Here is a 14004-nt window from a genome sequence, read left to right on the forward strand (position 1 = left end):
CTACACAGAGCATACGGAAAACCCGCATATAGCGAATGCCTAATTCAAGGACACAGAACTCTTGGAAACAGCTTTTCTCTACATTCAACATACAAAACTCTTGGAAACCGCATCTCTCTAGACCAATGTTACAGAACTCCCATAAGCTGCGTCTGCTGCACTCAGGCTACAGGATTCCCATATAGAGCATTTACCTACTCACAGACTACAGAACTCTTGGAAACAGCTTCTCTCTACATTCAATATACAAATCTCTTGGAAACTGCATCTCTCTAGACCAATGTTACAGAACTCCCATAAGCTGCGTCTCCTACACACAGCAGACACAAAACCCGCATATAGCGAATGCCTAATTCCAGGCTACAGAAATCCATTAAACAGCTTCTCCCTACACCCTGATACAGAACTTCGGTAAACTGTGTCTCTCTAATTCTAGGTTACAGAACTCCCATAAGCTGCATCTGCTGCACTCAGGCTACAGGAATCCCATATACAGCGTATGCCTACACTCAGAATACAGAACTCGTGGAAAAAGCTTCTCTCAACATTCAACATACAGAACTATTGGAAACTGCATCTGTATACACAAACTTACAGAACTCATGAAAGCTGCATCTGCTACACAGCATACAGAATATCCACAAATAGCGAATGCCTAATTCCAGGCCACAGAACTCTTGGAAACAGCTTCTCTCTACATTCAATATGCAAATCTATTGGAAACTGAATCTCTCTAGACCAATGTTACAGAACTCCCATAAGCTGCGTCTCCTACACACAGCAGACAATAAACCCGCATATAGCGAATGCCTAATTCCAGGCCACAGAACTCTTGGAAACAGCTTTTCTCTACATTCAACATACAAAACTCTTGGAAACCGCATCTCTCTAGACCAATGTTACAGAACTCCCATAAGCTGCGTCTGCTGCACTCAGGCTACAGGATTCCCATAGAGAGCGTATGCCTACTCTCAGACTACAGAACTCTTAGAAATAGCTTCTCTCTACATTCAATATACAAATCTCTTGGAAACTGCATCTCTCTAGACCAGTGTTACAGAACTCCCATAAGCTGCGTCTCCTACACTCAGCATAAGGAAAACCCGCATATAGCGAATAACTATGCCCAGGCTACCGAAATCGCAGAAACAGCTTCTCTCTACATTCAGCCTACGGAACTCCTGGATACTGTGTCTCTACCGTTAGGTTGTGCAACTCCCTTAAGCTGCGTCTCCTACACAGAGCATACGGAAAACCCGCATATAGCGAATGCCTAATTCAAGGACACAGAACTCTTGGAAACAGCTTTTCTCTGCATTCAACATACAAAACTCTTGGAAACCGCATCTCTCTAGACCAATGTTACAGAACTCCCATAAGCTGCGTCTGCTGCACTCAGGCTACAGGATTCCCATAGAGAGCATATACCTACTCACAGACTACAGAACTCTTGGAAACAGCTTCTCTCCACATTCAATATACAAATCTCTTGGAAACTGCATCTCTCTAGACCAATGTTACAGAACTCCCATAAGCTGCGTCTGCTGCACTCAGGTTACAGGATTCCCATAGAGAGCGTATGCCTACTCTCAGACTACAGAACTCTTGGAAACAGCTTCTCTCTACATTCAATATACAAATCCCTTGGAAACTGCATCTCTCTAGACCAATGTTACAGAACTCCCATAAGCTGCGTCTCCTACACTCAGCATAAGGAAATCCCGCATATAGCGAATAACTATGCCCAGGCTACCGAAATCGCAGAAACAGCTTCTCTCTACATTCAGCCTACAGAACTCCTGGATACTGTGTCTCTACCCTTAGGTTGTGCAACTCCCTTAAGCTGCGTCTCCTACACAGAGCATACGGAAAACCCGCATATAGCGAATGCCTAATTCAAGGACACAGAACTCTTGGAAACAGCTTTTCTCTACATTCAACATACAAAACTCTTGGAAACCGCATCTCTCTAGACCAATGTTACAGAACTCCCATAAGCTGCGTCTGCTGCACTCAGGCTACAGGATTCCCATAGAGAGCCTTTACCTACTCACAGACTACAGAACTCTTGGAAACAGCTTCTCTCTACATTCAATATACAAATCTCTTGGAATCTGCATCTCTCTAGACCAATGTTACAGAACTCCCATAAGCTGCGTCTCCTACACACAGCAGACAAAAAACCCGCATATAGCGAATGCCTAATTCCAGGCTACAGAAATCCATTAAACAGCTTCTCCCTACACCCTGATACAGAACTTCGGTAAACTGTGTCTCTCTAATTCGAGGTTACAGAACTCCCATAAGCTGCGTCTGCTGCACTCAGGCTACAGGATTCCCATAGAGAGCATATACCTACACTCAGACTACAGAACTCTTGGAAACAGCTTCTCTCCACATTCAATATACAAATCTCTTGGAAACTGCATCTCTCTAGACCAATGTTACAGAACTCCCATAAGCTGCGTCTCCTACACTCAGCATAAGGAAAACCCGCATATAGCGAATAACTATGCCCAGGCTACCGAAATCGCAGAAACAGCTTCTCTCTACATTCAGCCTACGGAACTCCTGGATACTGTGTCTCTACCCTTAGGTTGTGCAACTCCCTTAAGCTGCGTCTCCTACACAGAGCATACGGAAAACCCGCATATAGCGAATGCCTAATTCAAGGACACAGAACTCTTGGAAACAGCTTTTCTCTACATTCAACATACAAAACTCTTGGAAACCGCATCTCTCTAGACCAATGTTACAGAACTCCCATAAGCTGCGTCTGCTGCACTCAGGCTACAGGATTCCAATATAGAGCATTTACCTACTCACAGACTACAGAACGCTTGGAAACAGCTTCTCTCCACATTCAATATACAAATCTCTTGGAAACTGCATCTCTCTAGACCAATGTTACAGAACTCCCATACGCTGCGTCTCCTACACACAGCAGACAAAAAACCCGCATATAGCAAATGCCTAATTCCAGGCTACAGAAATCCATTAAACAGCTTCTACCTACACCCTGATACAGAACTTCGGTAAACTGTGTCTCTCTAATTCTAGGTTACAGAACTCCCATAAGCTGCATCTGCTGCACTCAGGCTACAGGAATCCCATATACAGCGTATGCCTACTCTCAGAATACAGAACTCGTGGAAACAGCTTCTCTCAACATTCAACATACAGAACTATTGGAAACTGCATCTGTATACACAAACTTACAGAACTCATGAAAGCTGCATCTGCTACACAGCATACAGAATATCCGCAAATAGCGAATGCCTAATTCCAGGCCACAGAACTCTTGGAAACAGCTTCTCTCTACATTCAATATACAAATCTATTGGAAACTGAATCTCTCTAGACCAATGTTACAGAACTCCCATAAGCTGCGTCTCCTACACACAGCAGACAAAAAACCCGCATATAGCGAATGCCTAATTCCAGGCCACAGAACTCTTGGAAACAGCTTTTCTCTACATTCAACATACAAAACTCTTGGAAACCGCATCTCTCTAGACCAATGTTACAGAACTCCCATAAGCTGCGTCTGCTGCACTCAGGCTACAGGATTCCCATAGAGAGCGTATGCCTACTCTCAGACTACAGAACTCTTGGAAACAGCTTCTCTCTACATTCAATATACAAATCTATTGGAAACTGAATCTCTCTAGGCCAATGTTACAGAACTCCCATAAGCTGCGTCTCCTACACACAGCAGACAAAAAACCCGCATATAGCGAATGCCTAATTCCAGGCCACAGAACTCTTGGAAACAGCTTTTCTCTACATTCAACATACAAAACTCTTGGAAACCGCATCTCTCTAGACCAATGTTACAGAACTCCCATAAGCTGCGTCTGCTGCACTCAGGCTACAGGATTCCCATAGAGAGCGTATGCCTACTCTCAGACTACAGAACTCTTGGAAACAGCTTCTCTCTACATTCAATATACAAATCCCTTGGAAACTGCATCTCTCTAGACCAATGTTACAGAACTCCCATAAGCTGCGTCTCCTACACTCAGCATAAGGAAATCCCGCATATAGCGAATAACTATGCCCAGGCTACCGAAATCGCAGAAACAGCTTCTCTCTACATTCAGCCTACAGAACTCCTGGATACTGTGTCTCTACCCTTAGGTTGTGCAACTCCCTTAAGCTGCGTCTCCTACACAGAGCATACGGAAAACCCGCATATAGCGAATGCCTAATTCAAGGACACAGAAATCTTGGAAACAGCTTTTCTCTGCATTCAACATACAAAACTCTTGGAAACCGCATCTCTCTAGACCAATGTTACAGAACTCCCATAAGCTGCGTCTGCTGCACTCAGGCTACAGGATTCCCATATAGAGCCTTTACCTACTCACAGACTACAGAACTCTTGGAAACAGCTTCTCTCCACATTCAATATACAAATCTCTTGGAAACTGCATCTCTCTAGACCAATGTTACAGAACTCCCATAAGCTGCGTCTCCTACACACAGCAGACAAAAAACCCGCATATAGCGAATGCCTAATTCCAGGCTACAGAAATCCAGTAAACAGCTTCTCCCTACACCCTGATACAGAACTTCGGTAAACTGTGTCTCTCTAATTCTAGGTTACAGAACTCCCATAAGCTGCGTCTGCTGCACTCAGGCTACAGGATTCCCATAGAGAGCATATACCTACACTCAGACTACAGAACTCTTGGAAACAGCTTCTCTCCACATTCAATATACAAATCTCTTGGAAACTGCATCTCTCTAGACCAATGTTACAGAACTCCCATACGCTGCGTCTCCTACACACAGCAGACAAAAAACCCGCATATAGCGAATGCCTAATTCCAGGCTACAGAAATCCATTAAACAGCTTCTCCCTACACCCTGATACAGAACTTCGGTAAACTGTGTCTCTCTAATTCTAGGTTACAGAACTCCCATAAGCTGCATCTGCTGCACTCAGGCTACAGGAATCCCATATACAGCGTATGCCTACTCTCAGAATACAGAACTCGTGGAAACAGCTTCTCTCAACATTCAACATACAGAACTATTGGAAACTGCATCTGTATACACAAACTTACAGAACTCATGAAAGCTGCATCTGCTACACAGCATACAGAATATCCGCAAATAGCGAATGCCTAATTCCAGGCCACAGAACTCTTGGAAACAGCTTCTCTCTACATTCAATATGCAAATCTATTGGAAACTGAATCTCTCTAGACCAATGTTACAGAACTCCCATAAGCTGCGTCTCCTACACACAGCAGACAAAAAACCCGCATATAGCGAATGCCTAATTCCAGGCCACAGAACTCTTGGAAACAGCTTTTCTCTACATTCAACATACAAAACTCTTGGAAACCGCATCTCTCTAGACCAATGTTACAGAACTCCCATAAGCTGCGTCTGCTGCACTCAGGCTACAGGATTCCCATAGAGAGCGTATGCCTACTCTCAGACTACAGAACTCTTGGAAACAGCTTCTCTCTACATTCAATATACCAATCTCTTGGAAACTGCATCTCTCTAGACCAATGTTACAGAACTCCCATAAGCTGCGTCTCCTACACTCAGCATAAGGAAAACCCGCATATAGCGAATAACTATGCCCAGGCTACCGAAATCGCAGAAACAGCTTCTCTCTACATTCAGCCTACGGAACTCCTGGATACTGTGTCTCTACCCTTAGGTTGTGCAACTCCCTTAAGCTGCGTCTCCTACACAGAGCATACGGAAAACCCGCATATAGCGAATGCCTAATTCAAGGACACAGGACTCTTGGAAACAGCTTTTCTCTGCATTCAACATACAAAACTCTTGGAAACCGCATCTCTCTAGACCAATGTTACAGAACTCCCATAAGCTGCGTCTGCTGCACTCAGGCTACAGGATTCCCATAGAGAGCATATACCTACTCACAGACTACAGAACTCTTGGAAACAGCTTCTCTCCACATTCAATATACAAATCTCTTTGAAACTGCATCTCTCTAGACCAATGTTACAGAACTCCCATAAGCTGCGTCTGCTGCACTCAGGTTACAGGATTCCCATAGAGAGCGTATGCCTACTCTCAGACTACAGAACTCTTGGAAACAGCTTCTCTCTACATTCAATATACAAATCCCTAAAATCAGAGAAGAAATCAACAGGATTGAATCCAAAAAAACATTACAAAAAATCAGCCAAACGAGGAGCTGGTTTTTTGAAAAAATAAACAAAATTGACACCCCATTGGCCCAACTAACTAAAAAAAGAAGAGAAAAGACCCAAATCAATAGGATCAGAGATGAAATGGGAAACGTAACAACAGACGCCACAGAAATAAAAAGAATCATCAGAAATTACTACAAGGACTTGTATGCCAGCAAACAGGGAAATCTATCAGAAATGGACAGATTCTTGGACACATACAACCTCCCTAAATTGAGCCAGGAAGACATAGAAAACCTAAACAGACCAATAACTGACACAGAAATTGAAACAGTAATAAAGGCCCTCCCAACAAAGAAAAGCCCAGGACCAGATGGATTCACTGCTGAGTTCTACCAGACATTTAGAGAAGAACTAACTCCAATTCTTCTCAAACTATTCAGAGCAATCGAAAAAGAGGGAATCCTCCCAAATTCCTTCTATGAAGCCACCATCACCTTAATTCCTAAGCCAGAAAGAGACGCAACATTGAAAGAGAATTACAGACCAATATCCCTGATGAACATAGATGCAAAAATCCTAAATAAAATTCTGGCCAATAGAATGCAACAACATATCAGAAAGATCATCCACCCAGACCAAGTGGGATTCATCCCCGGTATGCAGGGATGGTTCAACATTCGCAAAACAATCAACGTAATACACTACATTAACAGACTGCAGAAGAAAAACCATATGATTCTCTCAATAGACGCAGAGAAAGCATTTGATAAAATACAACACCCTTTCATGATGAAAACTCTAAGCAAACTGGGTATGGAAGGAACATTCCTTAATACAATCAAAGCAATATATGAAAAACCCACGGCCAACATCCTATTGAATGGGGAAAAGTTGGAAGCATTTCCACTGAGATCTGGTACCAGACAGGGATGCCCTCTCTCACCACTGCTATTCAATATAGTTCTGGAAGTTTTGGCCAGAGCTATTAGGCAAGAAAAAGAAATTAAAAGGATACAAATTGGGAAGGAAGAACTCAAACTATCCCTCTTTGCAGATGATATGATTCTTTATTTAGGGGACCCAAAGAACTCTACTAAGAAACTGCTGGAACTCATCGAAGAGTTTGGCAAAGTAGCAGGATATAAAATCAATGCACAAAAATCAACAGCCTTTGTATACACAGGCAATGCCAAGGCTGAGGAAGAACTTCTAAAATCAATCCCATTCACAATAGCTTCAAAAACAATCAAATACCTTGGAATAAACTTAACCAAAGACGTTAAAGATCTCTACGATGAAAACTACAAAACCTTAAAGAAAGAAATAGAAGAGGATACCAAAAAATGGAGAAATCTTCCATGCTCATGGATTGGAAGAATCAATATCATCTCTCTAGACCAATGTTACAGAACTCCAATAAGCTGCGTCTCCTACACTCAGCATAAGGAAATCCCGCATATAGCGAATAACTATGCCCAGGCTACCGAAATCGCAGAAACAGCTTCTCTCTACATTCAGCCTACAGAACTCCTGGATACTGTGTCTCTACCCTTAGGTTGTGCAACTCCCTTAAGCTGCGTCTCCTACACAGAGCATACGGAAAACCCGCATATAGCGAATGCCTATTCAAGGACACAGAACTCTTGGAAACAGCTTTTCTCTACATTCAACATACAAAACTCTTGGAAACCGCATCTCTCTAGACCAATGTTACAGAACTCCCATAAGCTGCGTCTGCTGCACTCAGGCTACAGGATTCCCATATAGAGCATTTACCTACTCACAGACTACAGAACTCTTGGAAACAGCTTCTCCCTACATTCAATATACAAATCTCTTGGAAACTGCATCTCTCTAGACCAATGTTACAGAACTCCCATAAGCTGCGTCTCCTACACACAGCAGACAAAAAACCCGCATATAGCGAATGCCTAATTCCAGGCTACAGAAATCCAGTAAACAGCTTCTCCCTACACCCTGATACAGAACTTCGGTAAACTGTGTCTCTCTAATTCTAGGTTACAGAACTCCCATAAGCTGCATCTGCTGCACTCAGGCTACAGGAATCCCATATACAGCGGATGCCTACTCTCAGAATACAGAACTCGTGGAAACAGCTTCTCTCAACATTCAACATACAGAACTATTGGAAACTGCTTCTGTATACACAAAGCTTACAGAACTCATGAAAGCTGCATCTGCTACACAGCATACAGAATATCCGCAAATAGCGAATGCCTAATTCCAGGCCACAGAACTCTTGGAAACAGCTTCTCTCTACATTCAATATACAAATCTATTGGAAACTGAATCTCTCTAGACCAATGTTACAGAACTCCCATAAGCTGTGTCTCCTACACACAGCAGACAAAAAACCCGCATATAGCGAATGCCTAATTCTAGGCCACAGAAATCTTGGAAACAGCTTTTCTACATTCAACATACAAAACTCTTGGAAACCGCATCTCTCTAGACCAATGTTACAGAACTCCCATAAGCTGCGTCTGCTGCACTCAGACTACAGGATTCCCATAGAGAGCGTATGCCTACTCTCAGACTACAGAACTCTTGGAAACAGCTTCTCTCTACATTCAATATACAAATCTGTTGGAAACTGCATCTCTCTAGACCAATGTTACAGAACTCCCATGAGCTGCGTCTCCTACACTCAGCATAAGGAAAACCCGCATATAGCGAATAACTATGCCCAGGCTACCGAAATCGCAGAAACAGCTTCTCTCTACATTCAGCCTACGGAACTCCTGGATACTGTGTCTCTACCCTTAGGTTGTGCAACTCCCTTAAGCTGCGTCTGCTACACAGAGCATACGGAAAACCCGCATATAGCGAATTCCTAATTCAAGGACACAGAACTCTTGGAAACAGCTTTTCTCTACATTCAACATACAAAACTCTTGGAAACCGCATCTCTCTAGACCAATGTTACAGAACTCCCATAAGCTGCGTCTGCTGCACTCAGGCTACAGGATTCACATAGAGAGCATATACCTACTCACAGACTACAGAACTCTTGGAAACAGCTTCTCTCCACATTCAATATACAAATCTCTTGGAAACTGCATCTCTCTAGACCAAGGTTACAGAACTCCCATAAGCTGCATCTGCTGCACTCAGGCTACAGGAATCCCATATACAGCGTATGCCTACACTCAGAATACAGAACTCGTGGAAACAGCTTCTCTCAACATTCAACATACAGAACTATTGGAAACTGCATCTGTATACACAAAGCTTACAGAACTCATGAAAGCTGCATCTGCTACACAGCATACAGAATATCCGCAAATAGCGAATGCCTAATGCCAGGCCACAGAACTCTTGGAAACAGCTTCTCTCTACATTCAATATACAAATCTATTGGAAACTGAATCTCTCTAGACCAATGTTACACAACTCCCGTAAGCTGCGTCTCCTACACACAGCAGACAAAAAACCCGCATATAGCGAATGCCTAATTCCAGGCCACAGAACTCTTTGAAACAGCTTTTCTCTACATTCAACATACAAAACTCTTGGAAACCGCATCTCTCTAGACCAATGTTACAGAACTCCCATAAGCTGCGTCTGCTGCACTCAGGCTACAGGATTCCCATATAGAGCATATACTTACTCACAGACTACAGAACTCTTGGAAACAGCTTCTCTCCACATTCAATATACAAATCTCTTGGAAACTCCATCTCTCTAGACCAATGTTACAGAACTCCCATAAGCTGCGTCTGCTGCACTCAGGCTACAGGATTCCCATAGAGAGCGTATGCCTACTCTCAGACTACAGAACTCTTGGAAACAGCTTCTCTCTACATTCAATATACAAATCCCTTGGAAACTGCATCTCTCTAGACCAATGTTACAGAACTCCCATGAGCTGCGTCTCCTACACTCAGCATAAGGAAAACCCGCATATAGCGAATAACTATGCCCAGGCTACCGAAATCGCAGAAACAGCTTCTCTCTACATTCAGCCTACAGAACTCCTGGATACTGTGTCTCTACCCTTAGGTTGTGCAACTCCCTTAAGCTGCGTCTCCTACACAGTGCATACGGAAAACCCGCATATAGCGAATGCCTAATTCAAGGACACAGAACTCTTGGAAACAGCTTTTCTCTACATTCAACATACAAAACTCTTGGAAACCGCATCTCTCTAGACCAATGTTACAGAACTCCCATAAGCTGCGTCTCCTGCACTCAGGCTACAGGATTCCCATATAGAGCCTTTACCTACTCACAGACTACAGAACTCTTGGAAACAGCTTCTCTCTACATTCAATATACAAATCTCTTGGAAACTGCATCTCTCTAGACCAATGTTACAGAACTCCCATAAGCTGCGTCTCCTACACACAGCAGACAAAAAACCCGCATATAGCGAATGCCTAATTCCAGGCTACAGAAATCCAGTAAACAGCTTCTCCCTACACCCTGATACAGAACTTCGGTAAACTGTGTCTCTCTAATTCTAGGTTAAAACTCCCATAAGCTGCGTCTGCTGCACTCAGGCTACAGGATTCCCATAGAGAGCATATACCTACACTCAGACTACAGAACTCTTGGAAACAGCTTCTCTCCACATTCAATATACAAATCTCTTGGAAACTGCTTCTCTCTAAACCAATGTTAAAGAACTCCCATAAGCTGCGTCTCCTACACACAGCAGACAAAAAACCCGCATATAGCGAATGCCTAATTCCAGGCTACAGAAATCCAGTAAACAGCTTCTCCCTACACCCTGATACAGAACATCGGTAAACTGTGTCTCTCTAATTCTAGGTTACAGAACTCCCATAAGCTGCGTCGGCTGCACTCAGGCTACAGGAATCCCATATACCGCGTATGCCTACACTCAGAATACAGAACTCGTGGAAACAGCTTCTCTCAACATTCAACATACAGAACTATTGGAAACTGCATCTGTAAACACAAAGCTTACAGAACTCATGAAAGCTGCATCTGCTACACAGCATACAGAATATCCGCAAATAGCGAATGCCTAATTCCAGGCCACAGAACTCTTGGAAACAGCTTTTCTCTACATTCAACATACAAAACTCTTGGAAACCGCATCTCTCTAGACCAATGTTACAGAACTCCCATAAGCTGCGTCTGCTGCACTCAGGCTACAGGATTCCCATAGAGAGCATATACCTACACTCAGACTACAGAACTCTTGGAAACAGCTTCTCTCCACATTCAATATACAAATCTCTTGGAAACTGCATCTCTCTAGACCAATGTTACAGAACTCCCATAAGCTGCGTCTCCTACACACAGCAGACAAAAAACCCGCATATAGCGAATGCCTAATTCCAGGCTACAGAAATCCAGTAAACAGCTTCTCCCTACACCCTGATACAGAACTTCGGTAAACTGTGTCTCTCTAATTCTAGGTTACAGAACTCCCATAAGCTGCGTCGGCTGCACTCAGGCTACAGGAATCCCATATACAGCGTATGCTTACTCTCAGAATACAGAACTCGTGGAAACAGCTTCTCTCAACATTCAACATACAGAACTATTGGAAACTGCATCTGTATACACAAAGCTTACAGAACTCATGAAAGCTGCATCTGCTACACAGCATACAGAATATCCGCAAATAGCGAATGCCTAATTCCAGGCCACAGAACTCTTGGAAACAGCTTCTCTCTACATTCAATATACAAATCTATTGGAAACTGAATCTCTCTAGACCAATGTTACAGAACTCCCGTAAGCTGCGTCTCCTACACACAGCAGACAAAAAACCCGCATATAGCGAATGCCTAATTCCAGGCCACAGAACTCTTGGAAACAGCTTTTCTCTACATTCAACATACAAAACTCTTGGAAACCGCATCTCTCTAGACCAATGTTACAGAACTCCCATAAGCTGCGTCTGCTGCACTCAGGCTACAGGATTCCCATAGAGAGCATATACCTACTCACAGACTACAGAACTCTTGGAAACAGCTTCTCTCCACACAAATCTCTTTGAAACTGCATCTCTCTAGACCAATGTTACAGAACTCCCATAAGCTGCGTCTCCTACACACAGCAGACAAAAAACCCGCATATAGCGAATGCCTAATTCCAGCTTCTCTCAACATTCAACATACAGAACTATTGGAAACTGCATCTGTATACACAAAGCTTACAGAACTCATGAAAGCTGCATCTGCTACACAGCATACAGAATATCGGCAAATAGCGAATGCCTAATTCCAGGCCACAGAACTCTTGGAAACAGCTTCTCTCTACATTCAATATACAAATCTATTGGAAACTGCATCTCTCTAGACCAATGTTACAGAACTCCCATAAGCTGTGTCTCTACCCTTAGGTTGTGCAACTCCCTTAAGCTGCGTCTCCTACACAAAGCACACAAAAAACCCGCATATAGCGAATGCCTAATTCCAGGCCACAGAACTCTTGGAAACAGCTTTTCTCTACATTCAACATACAAAACTCTTGGAAACCGCATCTCTCTAGACCAATGTTACAGAACTCCCATAAGCTGCGTCTCCTGCACTCAGGCCACAGGATTCCCATATAGAGCGTATGCCTACTCTCAGACTACAGAACTTCTGTCTACATTCAACATACAAAACTCTTGGAAACCACATCTCTCTAGACCAATGTTACAGAACTCCCATAAGCTGCGTCTGATACACTCAGCATACAGAAAACGCGCGTATAGTGAATACCTGCTCATAGGCTACAGAACTCTTGGAAACAGCTTCTCTCTACATTCAATATACAAATCTATTGGAAACTGCATCTGTATACACAAAGCTTACAGAACTCATGAAAGCTGCATCTGCTACACAGCATACAGAATATCCGCAAATAGCGAATGCCTAATTCCAGGCCACAGAACTCTGGGAAACAGCTTCTCTCTACATTCAATATACAAATCTATTGGAAACTGAATCTCTCTAGACCAATGTTACACAACTCCCGTAAGCTGCGTCTCCTACACATAGCAGACAAAAAACCCGCATATAGCGAATGCCTAATTCCAGGCCACAGAACTCTTGGAAACAGCTTTTCTCTACATTCAACATACAAAACTCTTGGAAACCGCATCTCTCTAGACCAATGTTACAGAACTCCCATAAGCTGCGTCTGCTGCACTCAGGCTACAGGATTCCCATAGAGAGCGTATGCCTACTCTCAGACTACAGAACTCTTGGAAACAGCTTCTCTCTACATTCAATACACAAATCTCCTGGAAACTTCATCTCTCTAGACCAATGTTACAGAACTCCCATAAGCTGCGTCTCCTACACTCAGCATAAGGAAAACCCGCATATTGCGAATAACTATGCCCAGGCTACCGAAATCGCAGAAACAGCTTCTCTCTACATTCAGCCTACGGAACTCCTGGATACTGTGTCTCTACCCTTAGGTTGTGCAACTCCCTTAAGCTGCGTCTCCTACACAGAGCATAAGGAAAACCCACATATAGCGAATGCCTAATTCAAGGAAACAGAACTCTTGGAAACAGCTTCTGTCTACATTCAACATACAAAACTCTTGGAAACCGCATCTCTCTAGACCAATGTTACAGAACTCCCATAAGCTGCGTCTGCTGCACTCAGGCTACAGGATTCCCATAGAGAGTGTATGCCTACTCTCAGACTAAAGAATTCTTGGAAACAGCTTCTCTCTACATTCAATATACAAATCTATTGGAAACTGCATCTCTCTAGACCAATGTTACAGAACTCCCATAAGCTGCGTCTCCTACACTCAGCATAAGGAAAACCCGCATATAGCGAATAACTATGCCCAGGCTACCGAAATCGCAGAAACAGCTTCTCTCTACATTCAGCCTACGGAACTCCTGGAT

The sequence above is a fragment of the Lepus europaeus genome, chromosome 9 (assembly GCF_033115175.1).
Source record: "Lepus europaeus isolate LE1 chromosome 9, mLepTim1.pri, whole genome shotgun sequence".
Classification (NCBI taxonomy): Eukaryota; Metazoa; Chordata; class Mammalia; order Lagomorpha; family Leporidae; genus Lepus; species Lepus europaeus.